Source organism: Sciurus vulgaris (assembly GCF_902686455.1).
Source record: "Sciurus vulgaris genome assembly, chromosome: 6".
NCBI classification, from domain to species: domain Eukaryota; kingdom Metazoa; phylum Chordata; class Mammalia; order Rodentia; family Sciuridae; genus Sciurus; species Sciurus vulgaris.
Genome location: NC_136466.1, coordinates 61,098,531 through 61,120,513, shown reverse-complemented (window position 1 = coordinate 61,120,513; position 21,983 = coordinate 61,098,531). Strand labels below are relative to the sequence as shown.

General features: G+C 37.5%; 1 pseudogene across 1 annotated transcript; it reads left to right on the top strand.

Annotated features, from left to right (window-relative positions):
• The first annotated feature begins 1,365 nt into the window (after nt 1-1,365).
• On the top strand, nt 1,366-2,205 carry LOC306664301 (interferon-inducible GTPase 1-like; annotated as a pseudogene). Its single transcript has one exon. The product of its transcript is annotated as an interferon-inducible GTPase 1-like (transcript).
• Nucleotides 2,206-21,983: the final 19,778 nt, after the last annotated feature.

The window sequence follows — 21,983 nt, the reverse complement described above, 5'->3', positions numbered from 1 at the left end:
ATATGAATATATGTATTCACATATGTATAAAGTTTACACTAGGACTTATTTTTTCCTTTTATTTTCTAATGGAGTTTAGTTTATTACCTCTTTTTCTCTTTTTTATTCCTCTGGTAGTTAGACTGAATGTCTTCCAAGTTTTTTGAGAGTTGTATCTCTAACTTAGGAAGAAAAATCTCATAAGCATGCAGAAAAAATTCATACTTGTTGAACTTTTGAACACTAATTTTCAACTCATCTGGCTTATAAGCTACATGTGAAAATGATTGGGCTATATTTTAAACAAGAGTTGTTTAAATACAAATAATTCCTAACAGGGGCAATCCTTTAAAAAGTGTTAACTTGTGACTGGTAGTTCAGTTTCCAATTTCCTATTTTGCTTTCCTATCATCTATATCCATTTAGTTCACTGAATCTTAGATTTCGATTCACCACTTTACTATCATCCTTTCCACACAGGTGAGAACATATTCACAAACTTGCAAGATCAAGATGCTCCCTCATTGAGGGTAATGGCTGTTTTAAAATCTGAAATGTTAAGAGCACTTTAAATTCATGGGGACTTTGGATTGGCTCTCAAATGCTGAAGAGTCAATATGTCATTTCTAATCTTTTATTCTTGCTTAATGCAAGTTTCACATAGTCACCAGCAATTCTGCCTCAGTAGGGATTAGAATAGTTTCATTTCAAAATGACATCTCCAGAGGAAGTGGCATAAGGTGGTGGCAGACGAGGACCTTCCAGTGATCTCACCTCCCCACAGAAAGAGCAACCCAAAACAGCATCTGGCTTTTATTGACATCTTGATTTAAGTCAGTGGTGTAAAATAAAAACACAAAATTCTACAAGGCTATTGAGGAGTATGAAACTGATTCTGATGATTATGAATTACTATTTACTTCTCAACGTAATGTTATGAAATTTATGTTAATCAAAATTCTTTGTAGTTTGAAGAAAGGTGCTGAAGTATTTGTGCATGGAATGAGGTGATGCTTTGGATTCATTTGCGTCCTCTAGCAGGATTAGGTGAATAAGCATTGGCCATGTTTTGGCGATTGTTGACTCTAAAGGAGACCTGCATTTTTTTTTTTTTTGTATTATTTTCCTTAACTTTGAGCTTAAATATTCCCGTAATAAAAGAATTTAAATAAGAGAAAAACAGAAAGATATGAAAACTGATCTGTTTCTGGACCTAACTGGGGGAAATGGCAGCCTGCAGCACTTTGGGTGAGATCAAAGCTCAAAGACATTCTTCCGGCATAGTAATCCTTTCAACTCTCCTCTTCCATCTTTCAGGTACTTCGATTATGCACAGTCCTGGGTCAATGATTCTCTCATACTTCTGATCATGATCACCACCATGATATGGTCCCCAGCTTCACTGCATATTTTAAGAACCTGGAGGCAGAAAACAAAATCATTTCTCAGAAAACCATCAGTTTGATAGAGTTACAACTGAGAAAAGGGAACATTGAGGGGGCAACCTCTGCAATCAATAGTGTAGTAGAAGAAATTCATAATGCCCGACTCAGCATCGCTGTGACAGGGGAGTCTGGAGCAGGGAAGACGAGTTTCATCGATGCCCTGAGAGGGGTTGGACATGAGGGAAAAGAGGCGGCTCCTGTTGGGGTGGTGGAGATGACCACGGAGAGGACTCCATATGAACACCCAAATTTTTCCAACATGAGAATCTGACCTGCCTGGGATTGGACTCACCTTAGTGAGTGGCCAAAAGATTACCTGGAGAAAGTAAAATTTAGGGAGTATGACTTCATTATTGTTTCTTCTACATGCTTCAAGAAAAATGATCTAGATCTGGCCAAGGCAATCAAAATGATGAAGAATTTTTACTTTGTGAGAACCAAGGTAGACTGTGATTTAAAAAATGCACAGATATCTAAGCCAATGACCTTTGACAGAGAAAATATCCTGTAGCAGATCCGAGAGAATTGTGTAATTTTAAGAAGAAAAACATTGATGAATCACAAATTTTTGATATCTGTGATTCATCTAAGTATGATTTTCCGATCTTGAAAGGATCTGCCTGTTCAAAAGCACCATGATTTTATTCTTTCCCTTCTCAATATTACTGAGAGAGCCATTGTAAGAAACCAGGATTCTCATAAGCAGTTTACCAGGCTAGAAGCCTTGAAGGCTAAAATATTGGCTGCCTTGCCTATGGAGGGCATCACCAGTGACAAATGATGTGGAGAAGCTGCAGGCAGGCTTAAACTACTATTGAGTCCTTTTTGGTTGGGATGATGCATCCTGGCAGAGTGTGGCTGAGAATTTGTGTGTTCCTTGGAACAACTCCAAAGTTTGTTGAAAATCTCCAAAATTTGTTAAAAACCAGGAATGAAAAGACAATTGGGGAAAACCTTTTGAAATATTTGAAGATGTTCTGTTCAACTAATGGAAGTGTTCTTGCTGTGGTCTTTACATCAGACTATGCCTTTTTTCTTTTGCAGTTCTAGGGGTAGAACTCAGGGCCTTGAACAGCACTTTACCACTGAGCTACATTTCGATAATTTTTTTTAACTTAATACAGTGTCTGATGATGCTGCAGTATTCCTCAAAGAGAAATATTCAAGAAACAGGTAGAGTTCCAATTAAAATCCTTTGGAAGTTGAAATCCAAATTGATGAAGGAAAAATAGCACAATGGACATTGCTGAATAATAGACTGAGGTTAATGAGGTCATGCAGCCTTCAACTCATATTTCCGGATTGCATCTCCCTGTTAGCTGCATGTTTTAGTCAGCTTTATTACTTATGTGAGTAAAAGACCCTATCAGCACAATTGTAGAGGAGAAAAAGTTCATTTGAGGGCTCACAGTTTCAGAGTTCTCAGTTCATCAACAGCCAGCTCCATTCCTCAGGGCTTGAGGTGAGGCAGAACATCATGGTAGAAGAGTGTGGTGGAGGGATGCAGCTCACATGATGATCAGTAAAGGGGGGGAGGGGGAGGGGGGCAGGGGAGGAGGAAGAGGGGTGAGGGAAAAAGAGAGGGAGAGAGGGAGTGGAGAGAAGAAGAAAGGGAGAAAGAGAAGAGAGAGACCCCACTTGCCAAATACAAATATATACCCCAAAGTCACACCTCACCTGCCCCCAGTTACCACTCACTGATTGTGTTAAAGCTCTTAAAACCCAATCATTTCTCCTCTGAACCAACTTGCATTATCTCACATGTGAGCTTTTCGGGGACACCTCACATCCAAACCATAACACTGCACTAAGGAATGAGATATCTTAGAATAAGCAGAAAGCTAAATTCTGGTCAGAACCTTCTAAAAAACCACCAGATCAGGTGATTTAACTTCTATCTAAATGCGTCTAATGTAGCTACAACTGCAGCATCCCTTATACTTGACATACATTGTTTGAAACCAGTCGTGCCCGGTCACCTTTGGCCTAGTTAAAACTCTCCCTTCCTCTGTGGTGGTGATATAACCTGTTATTTCTTCACCTCATTGGCCCAACCCATCCCATGGCTGCTGGCCATGATAAAACCTAATAGTCAACACCAGAGTCATCTAGATAAGATTCCTTCCCCATATATTTTCTTTAAACTAGTCAATCTACAACCCCATGGGAAGTCCTTGTGGATAGGGCCCATGGATCTTACTAAAGATACTGTCCCACAGATCCCCTTCTGGTTTTTTTCTTTGTTACCCACCCACTGATTGAGTCCCTGTCACCTTTCTAGTTCCTGCAAATGTTTTGTCTGCATCCCTATCCTCTCTGGAACCTGTATGTAATTAGTACCTTCTTTTTCATGTCCTCATCGTGTCTTACCTGACCTTGAATTCTACCTGCCTCCAGATGACCTAGGTAAAGAAAGGAACAATTACCTTGCATAGATTACTCTATTACCCCAGTCTTCATATTTGAACCCAGAAAAGTCCTCTAAAACTTGGAAAATGTTAATGGGATGTCCTAACAGACCACATTGGTGTTGTGGACACCTGAAGCTTTTGCTATTAGGGGATCCTGCAGCTATCCTAGGCCTTGAGCCCCCTTCAGGTATTGTCAGAAATTGCATATCATTGCACTATTTCAGAAGGGGAGTGTAAGTTCACCTAGTACTCTCCACTACTTAGCTATTGCTACTTGGTGTTATTTTAAACCAAACCCAGTCACATCTCACCCCCACTGCCATGTATGACTCACCCTCCCAAGCTGATGGAATGGCTTCATCTCTGCACCCACCATGGAGATGGACAGCTGTGAATTGCACTGGCACCCTGATCCTGCTGCCATACCAGCTGTGCCTTACCCACATGGGTATTCTGAAGTGAGTTGACTCAATTGCTTTGGGCCTGAGGTGAGGCAGTATATCATGGTGGAAGGGCATGGCAGAGAAAAGCTGCTCAACTTATTCTCGAGTTTCGTTCATGTCCTGTGTGGGTGAAGGAAAGGGTTTCTATCGGAGGGATGGGCTGGCTACAAATTAATTGCTAAGAAATTTAATTAATAGAAAGAACCACAGGGGACAATTATCTCTTTTGAATCAGGGGCATGACCGATTGAGCCCTGCTAAACTGGTAATAATGGAAGAGCCCCCTGTCCTGTATTTATAGTCATACATGTAAAAGGGGGGACCAGGAGGAGCTTCTTCTGTGAGGAACAGGATGGGTGGAGTTAAGGAAGCCATTTGCTCTAGCAGGTTACCCAAGTAGGATCTGCAAATTTCGGGTGGTGAACCACTGCACTGATACCACATACTCTAGGCAATGTGGAACAATCTCTTAATGATTTCCAGTTCCTGGGAGCCAGATTTCCATGGCTGACAGCTTACCAAGCCTGATTTTTCTAGTCACAGATGGCTTCCCATAGCTTATGGCAGCTGGGAAGCAGAGAGAGCAAGGAAGGAGCCAGGGACAAGATACAGGCCAAGGGCACACTCCTGCTTATACTTACCATCCACTAATCCATTGAAAGGATTAATTTTAAGAAAAAGCTTATTCCACCAATGAAGTCACAGCTCTCAAGTAATCATTTCACACAGCTCTTATGTAATCATTTCACCTCTGAATATTCCCACATTGCCTAATACATGAGCTTTTCTGGGGACACCCAAGATTCAAACTATATCACCAGCACAGCTTGTAGAGACTGACAGGGATATGCCATGTTGCACAGGCACTCTGATCACACTGCCACATAAGCTATATCACACCTCCCCAGGGTCTGCTGGAGTAGCCATGCCCATGGTCTTTGGAGACTCAGTTGTGTCTTCTTGCCACTAATGTGTGCACACTTCAAAGAAATAACCTAACAATGAACCTCCAGGAACTAGAAAAACAAGAACAAACTAAACACAAGCTTAAAAAAGAGAACTAATAAAGATCAAAGCAGAAATAAATGAAACAGAAACTAATAAAAACACAAAATATCAACAAAGTGAAGGACTTGTTTTTTAAATAGAGAAACAAGATCAACAAACCTCTAGCTAGATTAATCAAGAAAAAAAGAATAACCAATAAATAAAATCACAAACAAAGAAGGAGAAATTACAACTGATACCATGGAAGTACAAAGGATCATTAGGGACTGTTTGAACAACTATATGCTAACAAATTGGAAAACCTAGAAGAGATGGATACACTTAAAAACACATATAACCTACAAACATTGAATTGTGAACATAGAAGACCATTGAGTAGACCAATAACAATGATATTGAATAAAAAGTTTCCCATCAAAGAAATGCCCAGGACCAGATGACTTCACTGCAGATTCTAAGCTTTCAAAAAAGAACTAGAAACAGTTCTTCTCAAATTATTCCAAAGAATTAAAAGGCAAAGTACTCTTCCAAATTGATTCTATGAGGCCAGAATTACCTTGTTATTAAAACTGGGACACAAAAACAAAAAGAAAACTATTGAATAGTTTTCCCAATGAACATGTAAAAGTCATCAACTAATTACTACTAGCAAACTGAATCCAACAGGATATTAAAAATAGTCACCACAATCAAGCAGGATTTATCATGGAGAATGGTTCGACATAGAAAAATCAATCAATAAACATAATACATATCTCACTAGCTGAATGAAGGACAATAATCAGATGATATTCTCAGTGGATGCATAAAATTATTTGATAAAATTCAATATACCTTTGTGATAAAAATTCTGAACAAATTAGGTGTATAGGATTTATACCTGAACATAGTAAAGATATAAACAACAAGCCCACAGACAATAGCACACCAAATAGGGAAAAGCTGAGAGCATTTCCTCTAAGATCTAGAACAAGACAAAGATAACCACTTTCAGCACTTTTATTAAATATAGTACTTGAAGTTTTACCTAGGGCAATTAGGCAAGAGAAAGAAGTAACAGGCACACAAATAAGAAGGGAGGAAGCCAAATTTTCCTTGTTAGCAGACAACATAATTGTATGCATAGAAAAACCTAAACACTCCATCAAATATGTTAGAGCTGATAAAATGAGGTCAGCAAAGTTGCAGGATATGAAATCGACACACAAAAGTCAGTAATGTTTGTACACCAATAATGAACTTGTTGAGAAGGAAATAAAAAATTTTATTCACATAGCCGTATTTAAATACCTAGGAATAAACTTAAAGAAGTGAATGACAGACAGCTGGGCATGATGTTACATACCTGTAAAACCCAGCGATTTAGGAGGCTGATAAGGAGGATTGCAAGTTCAAGCACAGACTGGGCAACTTAGTGAGACCCTGACTCAAAATAAAAAAATAAAATGGGCTGGGGATGCAGCTCAGTGGCAAAGCACCCCTGAGTTCAATTCCCAGTACCAAGGAAGAGCAAGGGAAGAAAACAAAAGAAGAACAATAAAGGAAGTGAACAACCTCTGTAATGAAATTACAAAATGCTAATGAAAAAAATTGAAGAAGGCACATGATAAAAGGTAAATATTTCCTGTGACCATGCCTCAGAAGAATTAGGATTGTTAAAAACCCACATTATACAAAATTATTTACAGGTTTAGTAGGATCAGTATTAATTACATTTTCCACAGAACTAGGAAAAAATCCTAAAATTCATATGGCAGGACAAAAGACCCCAAATAACCAAAGTAATCTTGGTCAAAAAAGAAAAAAGCTGAAGGACAATATCCAATGTTAAGACATACTAAAGGGCTATAGTAACCAAGACATCATGGTATTGGCATAAAAACTGAAACAAAGACCAGTGGAACAGAATGGAGATTCCGGAAAAAAAATTCACACATCTATAGTTATTCTCAGTAAAGGAACCAAAAACATACATGGGGGAAAGGACAGACTCTTCAGTAAGTACTGGGAAAATTGATAGGCAAAAGAATGAAACTTGACCCCTATCTCTCACCATATTAAAAAAAAAAATGGACTCAAAATGAATCAAAGACCTTAATGTAAGACCTAAAACCATGAAACTAGTAGAATAAAACAGGGCAAACATTTCAGGACATAAGTATAAGCAACAATTTTTGTGGCTAATACCCTAAAAGCATAGACAGTGAAACAAAAATATACAAATGGGATTATATCAAACTAAGAAGCTTCTTTGCAGCAAAGGACACAATCAACCTAACAGGTAAGAGACAACCTGAAGGAGGGAGAAAATATTTTCAAATTATTTTACTGACAAGGGATTAAAATCCAGAATATATAAGGTTTAAAAAAAGTTTTAAAAAAACTAACGAAAAATCCAGTTTAGATTGACAATTGTTTTTGATTTTTTGAAAAAATTCAGTTTGCCATCATCCTTATTCCTCCATTTTCCTCTACACATATTCATCTTTTTTCTCCTGAATTCTTTTTTGACACTGATTTTAAACAATCTGAATATGATATTCCTTATTGTAATTTTCCTCATGATTCTTATGCTTGGGGTTCATTGGGTTTCTTAGATTTATGGGTGTGTAGTGTATCAAATTCAGATAACTTTTCTTGTGGTGCTGGGTATATCCACAAGACACTAAAAAACAAACAAATCTAAAAGTAAATAGCAGAAAGATAAGTAGTGTAGAGGGAAGAGAAAAGGGGAGGGAGGAGGGCAAAGAAAGGGGAAGTACTGGGGACTGAAGTAGAACATTATATTCCATGCTTTTATAATTATGTCAAAATAAATACTATTGTTATGTATAGCTAAAAAGAACCAATAAAAAGTTTTAAAAATTTGGATAATTTTCAGCAAGGAAATTTTCTAATTTTTTTCCTAGAACTATATTGATACAAAATACACAATCACCACAAAAGTTGGATGGATGAGTAAAATTCACAATTGCAATTCATTTAATTTGCATTATTTAATCATATCACCTGAAGTAATATAGTAACAGAGTACTCATTATTCAACTGAAAATCATGATTACTAACATTAATGGTCAGATGAAAATAGTAACAGTTTATATAGAAATAAATTATATAACTAAAAAGGGCATATAATCTGTGCTGCATGCATAAAAGGGCATATAATATCTATGTATCACTTTGAGATTTTGAAAAGTATTGTTTTTATATTATGCTGACTTTATACTTTTCCTCCAAAATTGTATACCTATCACTGAAAACTGGAAACTTTTGTATAATGGAAGGGGATTTTCAGGGCATAAAACTTCTATTACTAGAATGGGGACATTTCCAAAGAAATAATATTGTCCACCCTAGGAGGAGCTATCAGAACACCTTTTTGGTCATCTCCCCAAGCTTGGCTTGACCTGGTTCAGCTAAGGTAAACATGGATATTGGCAATCAGGTGCTCTGCCAATAAGGAGAGGAATGAAATAACCCGTGTGTGTGTGCGTGTGTGTGTGTGTCAGAGACAGAGAGAGAGATAGAGAGAGAGAGAGGAGTGTAGATATAGAAACCCACATATCACCCATCAATTGAATTCAGTATTTATAAAAATAATTATAATGTACTTTTGCAATTAGATTTCTGATTTTGAAAGTCATCCATTATGATTTTTCTCAGTGGAATTAATTAGTTACTGGAAAGCTAGGAATATCAATTTCACTCTCTAGTAGACTTTTAGGTTAACAGACTTCTCATATCAACAAAAACCACAGTAAAGATAAATTAAAAAAAAATGAAAGGGAACCATGCTTTTTAAAATACATGAAATAAAAGATTTGAATGAAATAATCAGGAAGATCTAGCAGTTTGAGTCATCTTTTCACCAGTATTGAACATATACACTGTTCTGGAGAACAAAGTTCTTCAAATGATATAAAACAAAAAATATAAAACAAACAAACAAAAACCAAAACAACAAAAAACAAAAAAACAAATCTATAAAAAAAGAGGTAAAAATTCACTATTCCAGGCTGCAGCTATTTCTCCCCTGATTCTGCCCACTCCCCGCACACCATTTTGTAATCCATTGTTAACTTTCTTGTCAGTCATTGGTCCAATTAGCCCATGGGCTTTCACTATTTAAGGATAATTCTCCTGCTATTTCACTTTCACTCTCGCTCTCACTTAACTCTCTTACTCTCTTGCTCTTTCTCTTTCTCTCTCTCACCCATAAGTGCAGATGCTCTGTTTGTCTGTTAATAAAATCTCTTGTGTGAGTTCCCGCATCTGGAGTGATTTTATGGGTGTTTTCATTGGTGCTGTGACTTGGATGGGTTCTTCTACGGCCACTTAGGTGAGTCGAATCCCATCTGTCACCCCAGACCCCCAGACACCAGTCTCAATTTGCCCAGACGCTTGGTTGCACATCCATCATTAGCTTCAGATTTTAAACACTCCTCTGCTGACCTGCAACTTTGGGCTGGGGTTGTGGCTCAGTGGTAGAGCACTTGCCTAGCACGCGTGAGGCACTGGGTTCAATTCTCAGCACCACGTACAAATAAATAAATGAATAAAGGTTCATCAATAACTAATAAAATATTAAAAAAAAAGAAAATCTTAAATCTCTTCACCTGATCCCTGGCCTAGAGCCATCGAAACTTATTTGCTTGTGTAATGATATTTGGCCACAGTATCCTTTGTATAATCAATCTAGATGGCTGGTTAATGGCACTTTGGATACTAATGTTTTGAGGGACTTACGCAACTTCTGTGAATGAGTGGGCAAGTGGAAAGAAATTCTTTAAATTTTCTCTTACTTGCCCACTGAACATGATTTTTGCTCTTCCTGCAAACCTGAACACCTCCTTTTGGCTTCTCCTCCTCCTAATCCCTCCTTTTCTGACTTCACGAACCATCCCCATACCAGTCTCCTGCGGTAGAGGTCTTTCCGACTCGTGCTCCTTGATCTGCTTTGCCCTGCTCTGTTTCTGCTTTCACACCCCCCGCCCAACCTGCCTATTCCTCCCACCATGTGGTCCTGCGCACATGTTCTAGTGCCCCGAAGGGAAGTGGCTGGTGTGGAAGGAGTGATCAGAGTTCATGTTCCTTTGTTGCTTTGTGATCTCTTCCAGAGAGAGAAGCAGCTAGGTTCCTTCACTTCCAACTCTGTGAACTATAATTTCAGCATCTCAGTCTTATGACCTTACCTGGCATGATATTTATATGATCATGTCCAACACCTTGGCTCCTGAGGAACACAGGAGAGTCTGGGAACATGCATGCAATTATGCAAATGAGGTTCACCAATCCACCCTGACCCATCCCATTGGGGCTGAAGCAGTACTAGATAGGAAGCCCAATGGGACTATAACAGAGGGATCGTGTCTGTGACAGGACAAGTTCTAAACTTGTGTCTTTGCAGGTATCTGTAATGCCACCATTAAACCTATTAACTGTGATAAACTTCAGGAAGTACTAGAGGACAAGACTGAAAACCCATCTGCCTTTCTGAATCGCCTCACAGAGGCCATGTTCAAATATACTAACCAGGACCCCGAAACTCCAGAGGGATGACAACTACTCATGACTTAGTTTTTTCCTCAAAGTTACCTGGACATAAAGGCTTAATTGAGGCAGTTGGATAGGGGCACCTTACCTCACAGCCAGAGATTATAGTGGTGGCATTGAAAGTGTAAAATGGAAGGGAAGAAAAAAAAATTAAAATTAAAATACCTAATGCTAGCCAAAGCCTTTCAGCCAGCTAGACCTGCCCAGCCGACCTCTACTAGGGGCACCCTAGCTCCCAGAAGACCTCCAGGCCCTTGCCTCAAGCACAGAAAAGAGGGCCACTGGGTATGAGCCTGCCCCAACCCCTGGCAGTCCCCAGCTCCTTGTCTAAAAGGCCATCAAGTGGGACATTGGGCAGTGGATTGTCCTGGTGCTCAGAGAAGTGCCAGATTACTCCATGTGCCCCCCCCCCCCCCGTGATTTTCTGGGATTGGCAATGGATGACTTGAGGGACCTGGGACTTTTACATCTAATAACCATCACCATTCAGGTGACCCTTACAGTGGCAGACAGGCAGTTCCCTTTCCTTAGAGACACTGGAGCCATATTTTCAGTGCTGTGGGAATATTTGGGACCCACTTCCCTTGCCAGGTCCTCTATTGTCAGAATAGAGGGAAAACCATATAACCCCCTACAAACCCCTCTAATAAGTTGCCATATCAGACAAATTTGTTTCACTCATTCTTTTTTTGATAAATCCTATGTATCCCATTTTCCTCCTGGGAAGGGACATCCTAACCAAATTTGGTGCCTCTTATTTCCTTCTCATCCACTATGCACCTCCACCAAGAATCCTCTGCTATTCCTCTTCTCATGATTTTGCAGGAACATACAGCTCAACCTGAGTTTTTATATCCCCTTTCTCCCTCCCTTGTTGACCCCAAAGTTTGGGATACCCACACACCCTCTGCAGCTATATGCTCACCTGAACTCATTTGCTTGAAGGACCCAACATCCTACCCAGCTCAGGCCCAGTATCCCCTTCTCCAAAGGAGCCTCTTATGGCTTCAACCAGTCATCCAGGATTTAAGGCAGAAAGGTTTTCTGCACCCTGCCAACTCACCTTATAATACTCCTATCCTGGCTGTTAAAATCCCCAATGGATCTTATTGTTTGGTGCAAGATCTCTGCATCATCAGCTTGGCAGTTGTCCCCATCTTCCTCATTGTGCCCAATCCCTACACGTTGCTTTCTTCTATCCCCTCCTCCACCACATAATTTTCTGTGTTGAATATTTATTCCTTTCCTAAACCATGTTCAGGCATTCCTATGTGGTTATGCCAATTCTTACCTGCTTAGACCCTTGTCTGGTCAGCTGGCTTAACCTCTTCAAATAGGAGATCAATTTTTATCTCTTCTCCTTAGGAGGCCACAGTCCCTCTATCTCCCAAATGGCAGGGACCCCACATGGTGATTCTGGCTAAGCCAATGGTTGTCAGTGTTCAAGGTTTACTGGAATGCCTATACATTTCTTGGGTTAAGTTCTACTCTCAATCCACAAGCTCCTCTCCAACTTCTAACCCTCAGTCTTCTTCCAACCTATGCTCTGCCACCGCAGTGGGACCTCTCTGCCTCAGACTGAAGTGCATCAAGCTTTCTACCCTTCTTCCCATGATGGAGGCTGAAGACTAGAATACTGAGGCACTAGACAACTACACCCAGTCATGAGGCCTGGACTGCCAGCTACATTCTTGCCTTTTTTGCATTCACCCTGTTTGCTATTTTTCTAACAGATTTTTTCCTGATAGGTCTGTCCAGTTTGTATCACAGGACTATCAGCACCTTATAAAGGATGAATTGGAGCCTGGCTACAAGTGCACTCCCTAGGGGAACTATCCAGTCCCCAACCCCCACCTACTGCAATGACATCTTCTCCCCCTGAATCAGTTCAATGCCCATATCCAGTAGGAAGCTGTCATTGAAGATGAATCTTTGCCCAAATGCCCAAAAGGGATCTTATAAAAACAAATATGGGGGAATTTAAGGAACAAGGCTGCAGTTATTTCCCCCCTGATTCTGCCCCCTCCCCACACACCATTTTATAATCTAGATTGTTAACTTTCTTGTCAGTCATTGGTCCAATTAGCCCATGGGTTTTCATTGTTTAAGGGTAATTCCCCTGCTATTTGCTCTCTGTTCTCTCTCTCACTCACACACTCACACTCTCTCTCACTCTCTCGCTCTTTCTCACCCTCATGGGCAGACACTCTGTTCATCTGCAAATAAAATCTCTTGTTTCAGTTCCCATGTCAGGAGTGGTTTCTGGGTGCTTTCAGTTAAGACCTGGGAGAACTATATAAAAATATCTAAAAGATTGATGGATAGCAAAATTATGAAGTTACAGATTTTCATAGCCAGGTCAACCTGGTAAGATTTCCAGTGAAGACCACAGAACTTCAGAAGACACTGAAAGAGACACAAAAAACAAATTTGATTGTAGTATGACTAATTATTAGATCTCTGCTACTTCATTAGCAAAGAAAATTAAGTTCTTAAGTTACATGGACAAACTAATTTTGACCATATCTTTGAAAGTTATGTTCTTGTGAAACTGGGAATCAAATGGATGCCATTGGTTATGGAAAACATTATTTGACCCTGAGTTAAATGTGATGTTCAATTACCTGATACAGGGATAAAGTGCAAATTGGGGAAGCAGTTTTACCCTTTCATAATCACCTAGACAAATGCTTAGGAAGATGGTGAACTAAGAAAAAAAAAATGAAACTTTTTACCAGTTCAAGACTAAATTAGGAACAACAACAACAAAATGAGTGTGAAAGAAGGAAAATATTTAAAACTTGGTTCAAAAATGGTTTACTTGATGTAGACTATTAATCTGATAAATGTAAAATATAAAAGCAGGAAGCAAATTGAAAGTGAATAAACTTTCTAGTGAGTTGACTCTGAAATCCCTGGAGGCAATAAGGGGAGGATGTTGGAAGAGCTGGGTTGAATAAAGAGAGAGGCTGAGGAAAAGATGGAGGTTGAGGTGGGAAACTGGCACTGTAGTCCAACTGAAGACCTGCAAATACAGCCAGGTCTTTGGGTCAAGAAAAATTCCACCCTAGCAGAGGATTCTATAAAATTGAAGAAACAGGACAAAACCAGCAATAGATTTGCCAAAACTTCTGGGAAATTAAACTTCAGAAAGTTACAATTTTCCTCAAGGAAAAAGAACAACCTCTGAATAAAAATTAAAACATTTTAAGTATTTGGAATGTTACATTTTATTGGAGAACTTTATTTTCCCTTTAAGTGTAAATGCCATAGGGAATTTGCACCACAATTTGCTCCTGTCATTATTCTCTTGTATGTGAGATATTTTGATTAGTAGTGAATTATCTTGCTATATTGAGCAATGAAGTATAATACTGTCTAGGAAAGCTCTCTCTATGGGCAATGAGTGCCAGAGTCAAGCCATGCCCCCTGGTGACTCAAGGAAGACCTCAACCATTTCTTTGTGATCACTCAGGACAAATAAGTTGCAAGTTGAAGGGGATGGATCCACAGATGTATTTAAATAGATGGGGAAGAGTGATTAAGAAACAGCAGCATTTTGAAGGTCAATACATGCAGGTCACAGAAGGAACAGCATCCTGGCTGCAGATATTGAAGGAAAACACTGTCAACATTGAGTATGGAATACAGAAATATAAAAAGATTTTTTAAAACTTCCCTTAGAACTTTGAAACATTCCACTATTTTTTTACTTTTAAAAAATTTTGTTTTTCTTAGATATACATGACAGTAGAGTGTATTTTGACCTATTTATATACACAGTATAACTTATTCTAATTAGGATTCCATTCTTGTGGTTGTATTTGTCATGGAGTTTCACTGGTCTTGTATTCACATATGAACATAGGAAAGTTGCATCTGATTCATTCTACTGTCTTTCCAATTCCTATTCTTTCTCTTCCCTTCATTCTCCTTTGTCTAATCCTCTGGGCTTTTATTCTTCTGCTCCTCCCCTGTGTGTGTATTATCAAGAGAATATTTGACCTTTGGCTTTTTGGGATTGGCTTATTTCACCTAACCTGATAGTCTCCAGATCCATCCATTTCCTGGTAGAAGTCATAAAGTCATTTTTTTAATGGCTGAGTAATATTCTCTTTCTCTTTCCTTATTTTGAACTACCTTCCACATATCAGAGAAAACATTTGGCATTTTGTGTTTTTGGGTCTGGCTTGCTTCATATAACTTGATTGTCTCCAGTTCTATCCATTTATCAGCAAATGCCATAATTTTATTATTTAATGGTTGAGTAATACTCCATTGTGTATATATATACCACATTTTCTTATCCTTTTATCTGTTGAAAGTAACCTAGGTTGCTTCATAGTTTGGCTACTGTGAATTGTACTGCTATAAGCATTGATTGGTTGTATCCCTATCCTATAGTATGCTGATTTTAGATTTTTTTGATATATACTGAGGAGTGGGATAGCGGGGTTATATTTTGATTCCATTCTCAGTTAAGGAATCTTCGTACTGCTTGCCAGAGTGGTTGTACTAATTTGAAGTACTACCAACAATGTAAGACTGTATCCCTTTCCTCACATCCTTGCCAACATTTATTATTTGTATTCTTGAAAATTGACATTCTGACTGGAGTAAGACAAAATCTTAATATAATTTTGATTAGCATTTCCCTAATTGGTAGAGATGTTGGACATTTTTTCATATACTTGTTGGCCATTTGTATTTTTCTTTTGGGAAATGTCTGTTAATTTTTGCCCATTTATTGATTGGGTTATTTGTTTTTTCAGTGTTAAGTTTTTTGAGTTCTTTGTATGTTCTGGATATCAATGCTTTATCTCAGGAGCAGATGGCAAAGATCTCCCATTCTGTGGGCTCTCTCTTCATGATCTTAATTGTTTCCTTTGCTGTGCAGAAGGCTTTTAATTTGATGCCATCCATCCCATTTATTGATTTTTGGTTTTACTTCTTGCACTTTAGTATCTTGTTAAAAGAAGTCTGACATGTAGGAGTGTTGGGCCTCCTACATGCCTTCTAGCAGTTGCAGAGTTTCTGGTCTAATTCCCAGTCTTTGATTCACTTCGAGTTAACTTTTGTGCAGGGACTGATAGGGGTAAAGTTTCATTCTTCTTCATGTGGATTTCCAATTTTCCCAGCACTATTTGTTAAAAGAAAATCTTTTCTCCAATGTGTTTTTGGCACCTTTGTCTAGTATCACATAACTGTATTTTGGTGGAGTGGTCTCTATGTCTTCTATTCTTTTCTTTTGGGCTTTGTGTCTGTTTTGGTGCCAGTACCATGCTGTTTTTGTCCTTATAGCTCTAGTATAATTTGAGGTCTGGTGTTGTGATGCCTCCAGAATCACTCATTTTGTTCAGGATTGTTTTGGCTACTCTGGGTCTCTTATTTTTCTAAAATGAATTTTAGAATTTCTTTTTCTATTTTTGTGATGAATGTCATTGATATTTTGATGTGGATTGCATTGAATCTGTATAACACTTTTGGTAGTATGAGCATTTTGATCACATTAATTCTGCCTATCCAAAAACATGGGAGTTCTTTCCAACTTCTAAGGTCTTCAATTTCTTTCTTCAATGTTCTATAGTTTTCATTGATAAGGTCCTTCACCTCCCCTTTTTAGATTAATTTCCAAACATTTTAAAAATGATATTTTGAATGCAGTAGTTTCTCTAATTTCTTTTTCAGCAGTTTCATTACTGGGGTATAGGAAAAAGATCGATTTATGTTTGCTGATCTAGTATCCTGCTACTTTATAAAATGTTTATCAGCTATAAAAGTCTTCTGGTGGAGATTTTCCTTTTTTAGGAATTTTAAATATAGGACCATGTCACCAGACAACAGAGATAATTTGCTTTCTTCCTTTCCTATTAGTATTCCTTTACTTTTCTTCTCTTGCCTGATTGCTCTGGCTACAGTTTCAAGGATTATGTTGAATAGAAGTAGTGAGCATGGACATCCTTATCTTGTTTCTATTTTTAGAGGAAATGCTTTCAGTTTTTCTGTTTAGTATTATAGTACTTTGTGTTTGTCATATATAGGCTTTACAATGTTTCAGTATGTTCCTTCTATTCCTAGTTTCTCTAATGTTTTAAAGATGAATGGATGTTCTATTTTATTTTATGCATTTGTTAATATAATCTTGATTCTTATCCTTAACTCTAGTCATATGGCGACTTATACTTATTGATTTCCAATGTTGAACCAACCTTGTGTCCTTGGGATGAATCCCACTAGATCATAGTGCACTATCTTTTTAATGTGTTTTTGTATGTGGTTTGTCAATACTTTGTTAAGAATTTTTGCATCTTGTTCATCAAGAATATTAGCCTGAAGTTTCCTTTCCTTAATGTGTCTTTGTCTGGTTTTGGTATCAGGGTGATACTGGCTTCATAGAATGAATTTGGCAGTGTTTCCTCCTTTTCTCTTTCATGGAATAATTTGAAGAGAATTGGTATTAGTTCTTCTTTAAAGTCTGATAGAACTCTACTGAGACTCCATCTGGTCTCAAATTTTTCTTTGTTGAAAAGCTTTTGATATCTGCTTTAATTTAATTACTAAATATTGATATGTTTAAGTTTTCTATACCCTCATGGTTCAATTTTGGTAAGTCATATGCCTGTAGGAATTTGTCAGTATCTTCAAATTTTTGTAACTTATTGGAATACAAATTTTCCAAACAGTTTTTGAAGATCCTCTAGATTTCACTATTGTCTGTTGTGATATTTCCTTTTTCATCTCTAATGTCACTAATTTGAATCTTCTCTTTTGGTTGGTTTGGCTAAAGTTTTATCAATCTTGTTTATTATCTAAAAGAAACCCAACTCTTTGTTTCATTGATTATATTGTTCTTTTACTCTCAATTTCATCTCTGATTTCTAGTATTTCTTGTCTTCTACTGATTTTGGTATTGGTTTGTTTTTTCCTAGGGCCTTGAGGTTTGTTGTTAGATTATTTGCTATTTTTCTATTTTTTTAATGTACAAACTCAGTGCTGGAAACTTTCCTCTTAGATATGCCTTCATACTGTCCAAGAAATTTTGTTTGTTGTAATAATATTCTCATTTGTCTGTAAAAATCTTTTATTTTTCCACTAAATTCTTCTAATATTCATTGTGGAGTGTCATCCATGGTTTGCAAATAGAACCAGGCTTGGTTGAGCTATCAGGCATGGAAATCTGGCTCGCAGGAACTTACAGTCATGAGAGATTGTTTTAGATTGCCTGGAGAAGTTGGTTTCCATGCAGTGGCTTACTGCCGGAATTTGCATGTCCTAGATGTGCCGCATGACCCACTAGAGCAAAATGGGTTGCTTAGCTCCACCCCATCCTGTTTCTCATGGAAGAATCTCTTCCAGGTCCCTCTTTGATCTGTATCACTATAAATAAAGAGAGCGTGGACTCCTCCATTTTGTTAGAGCCAGACTCTTTAGCATGGCTCATCCCTTCAGGCCCCTGATTCAAAAGATAATAGTCTCCTGTGTTTTTTTCTATTAAATAAATTTCTTATTGATTAATTTACAGCCAGCCCATTCCTCTGACAGAAACCCTTTCCCTTGCTCATGGGACGTGAGGTGAGAATCCGAAACATTCAAAAGCATATTACTAAATCTCCAGGCATTAGAGTTGCTTCTGTTTTAATCTAGTCATTGATTTCCTATTTCATATCGTTATGATCTTATAGGATGCAAGGAATTTTCTCTATGTTTTGTATTTGCTAGTATTTTCTTTGTGCCCTAAAATATGATCTATTTTAGAAAATGTTTCATGTGCTGATGAGAAGAAAGTGAATTCAGTCATTGGTAATAAAGTATTCTACAGATGTCTGTTAGGTTCATTTGATTAATAGTATTTTTTAGTTCTGAAGAATCATTACTTAATCCATGTCTGGATGATCTGTTTTGTTGTGAGAGAGATATGTTGAAGTCACCCCTTATTATTGTATTGTGGTCTATTCGATTCTTATTATTGATAAGGGTTTGTTTTATGTATGTAAGTGCACCAACATTTGGAGCATAAATATTTATAATCATTATATTTTGCTGTTGTATGACCTCCTTAACCAGTATAAAGTGACCTTCTGTGGACAGCAGTGACAGAGGATGGAACAGCAGTGACTGAGATTAGGGGCCTCTGATGACCACATTGCTGTGTCAAGTCTGGTGCCTGGGAATGTTTCTGTGCAAGGCCACAGGATGCTTAGTTGCTGTGGCATTGCCCTGTATGAGGAGGCTCTGTGCAAGAGTCCTGTCAGCTTTGACCTTATCTCAGGCACATAAGCTCCTTGGAAGGAAGGAATTCTTATGCTAGACAATCACAATGTTTCACCAGCTCCACTTCTCCAGTTCATGCATGCCTTACAGTAACTTTAAACAATGGACTTTCTTGAGAGTTACACAAATCTCCTAACCTTGCACTTTGCAACTGTGGATTGCAACTATGGAAAACTACATAGGATATCCTAGTTTTTGTAACTTTCCTGAATACAAAGAATAATGGTTACATAGACTTTAACCTGATAATGAGACATATATAAATAAAGATTACTGGCATAACTCTTTAGATCTGCATCTCCATCAGAGAGCAGAGCTCCACAGGATCCCAGCTTAATCTTCAAGATCTGCGACTGTGAATCAATATTTTCCAATTCCCTTTAGTCCCTCACCAGAACAGAGAGTTTGGTTGCGCTGATTATGGCAACCTTCATTGTCTCTTATGATTAATTTTGGCTTGAAGTCCACTGTGTTTGATATGAGAACAGGCAGGGTATTTTTTGCATGGTATATCTTTTCCAATCCTTTCCCTTTCAGTCTGGGGATGTCTTTTTGAGTCCCTTCAAACAACATATTGTTGGGTCTTGCTTTTTAATTCAATTTGTCAATCTATGTTTTTTTGATTAAAGAGTTTAGATCATTTACATTCAATGTTATTACAGAGATGATTTTTATTTCCTGCCATTTTGATTTATTTTTAATATTTAATTCATACTTAATTTTCCTTTAATTAACTATCTTCTAGTGTAATTCATCCCTATGCTTGTTTTCTTCTTCATTAAATATTTCATTGAGTATATTTTGTAGTGGGGGCTTTGTGGTTATGAATTTGTTTAGTGTCTGTTTATCATGGAATTATTTCATCTTCCATTCTGAAGTATAATTTTGCTGGGTACAGTATTCTTGGTTGGTTCCATTTTTTTTTTTCAGAGCTTTGTATATATTATTCTAAGCTCTCCTGCATTTAGGGTCTGGGCTGAGAAATCAATTGAAATCTAAATTGATTTACCTATAACTGCGACCAGTTTTAAGATTCTATGCTTATTCTTCATATGAGACATTTTTATTACAATCTGTCTTGAAGTAGATTCATTGTCATTCTATTTGGAGTTCTATATACTTATTTGGATTTCCATCTCATTCCTAAGATTTGGAAAAATTTCTAATATTTTTCATGAAAAGATTTTGCATTCCTTTATTTTGTATTTCAGAGCCTTCATTTACCCTGATAATTCTTAACTTTAGTTTCTTGATGTTATATCAAATTTCTTGTATATTCTAGTCATGGTCTCTTAACATCTTTTCTTTATGGTCAACTTTATTTTAAAGATTATATACTTAGTCTTTCAAGCTTGAAAAATCTATCTTAAAAGTGGTTTAATTTGGGCTGGGGGTGTAGCTCCTTTCTGGGTTGTGGGGAAATCAGGAATTACTGCCTGACTCCTCTGTTGATTTTTGAAGTAAAAAATGTGTCTTAACTTTTAAAAATTAAGTATTGTTCTTCAAGAGAATGTTTCAGAAAGTCTGAATTAGTCAATTGAATTCCTTTATTTTTCAAAAGGTAATGCTTCTCTTGCTTTTGCCTTCTAATAGTCTTATTCCACATTTGTTTTTTATTTTTTATTTGTTCTTTTTAGTTATACATAACAGTATAATCTATTTTAATATATTTACATAAACATGGAATATATCTTATTCTAATTAAGATTCCAGTCTTGTGGATGTCTACAATGCTGAGATTCACTGTGATGTGTTCATATGTGTACATAGAAAACTTATGCCGGATTCATTCCACTGTCCTTCCTAGTCCCATCCTCCCTTCCATCCCTTCCTTCCCCATTGTATAATCCACTGAACTTCTATTCTTCACCCACTCCCTTATTATGGGTCAGCATCTATATATCAGAGAAAACATTGACCTTTGGTTTTTTGGGATTGGTTTATTTCACTTAGCATGATAGTTTCCATATCCATCCTTTTTACCTGTGAATGTCATAAAGTCATTCTTCTTTATGACTAATATTCTATTGTGTATATACACCACAATTTCCTTATCCATTCATCTGTTGATGGGCATCTTGGTTCTATTGCTTAGCTATTGTGGATTGTGATAAATATCCACAATATAAATACTGATATGGCTGTGTCCCTGTAGTATGCTGATTTGAACCCTTTTGGATATATAGTAAGGGATGGTATAACTGTCAAATTGTGGTTTCATTCCTAGATTTTTGAGGAATCGCCATACCTCTTTCCAGAGTGGTTGCACTAGTTTGCAGTCCCATCAACAATGAATGAATGTACCCTTTTCCCAATATCCTCACCAAAATTTATTGTTACTTGTGTTCTTGATGATTGTCCTTCTGGTTGGAGTGAGGTGATATCTCAGTGTAGTTTTAATTTTCATTTCTCTAATTGCTAGACATGTTGGAGCATTTTTTCATATCCTTCATTGATCATTTGTATTTCTTCTTTTGAGAACTATCTGTTTAGTTCCTTTGCTCATTTATTGATTGGGTTGTTTTCTGGTGTTAAGATTTTTGAGTTATTTGTGTAACCTGGAAATTAAGGCCTTATCTTTTTATTGCACATTTGGATAGTTTACTTTTTTTTGCTGCAATGTGCAAAATAGTGCTGAAAATTTCACTGTTAGATATTTTATCTGCCCAACTGTGGGAATTAGGTTGTTTAGGGTAGCAGAATGTGGGTAAAGAAACATTATATCATTGTACAAAATCTCTAAGGAGACCAAAATATGAAGGTGCATTCGGGAGTCTACTATGATGGGAAAACAGGGTAGTTGTCACCCACCCACTCTCTCCCTTCACTAATTTTTTTTTTTCAGTGCTGAACATTGAACTCAGGGCCTGATA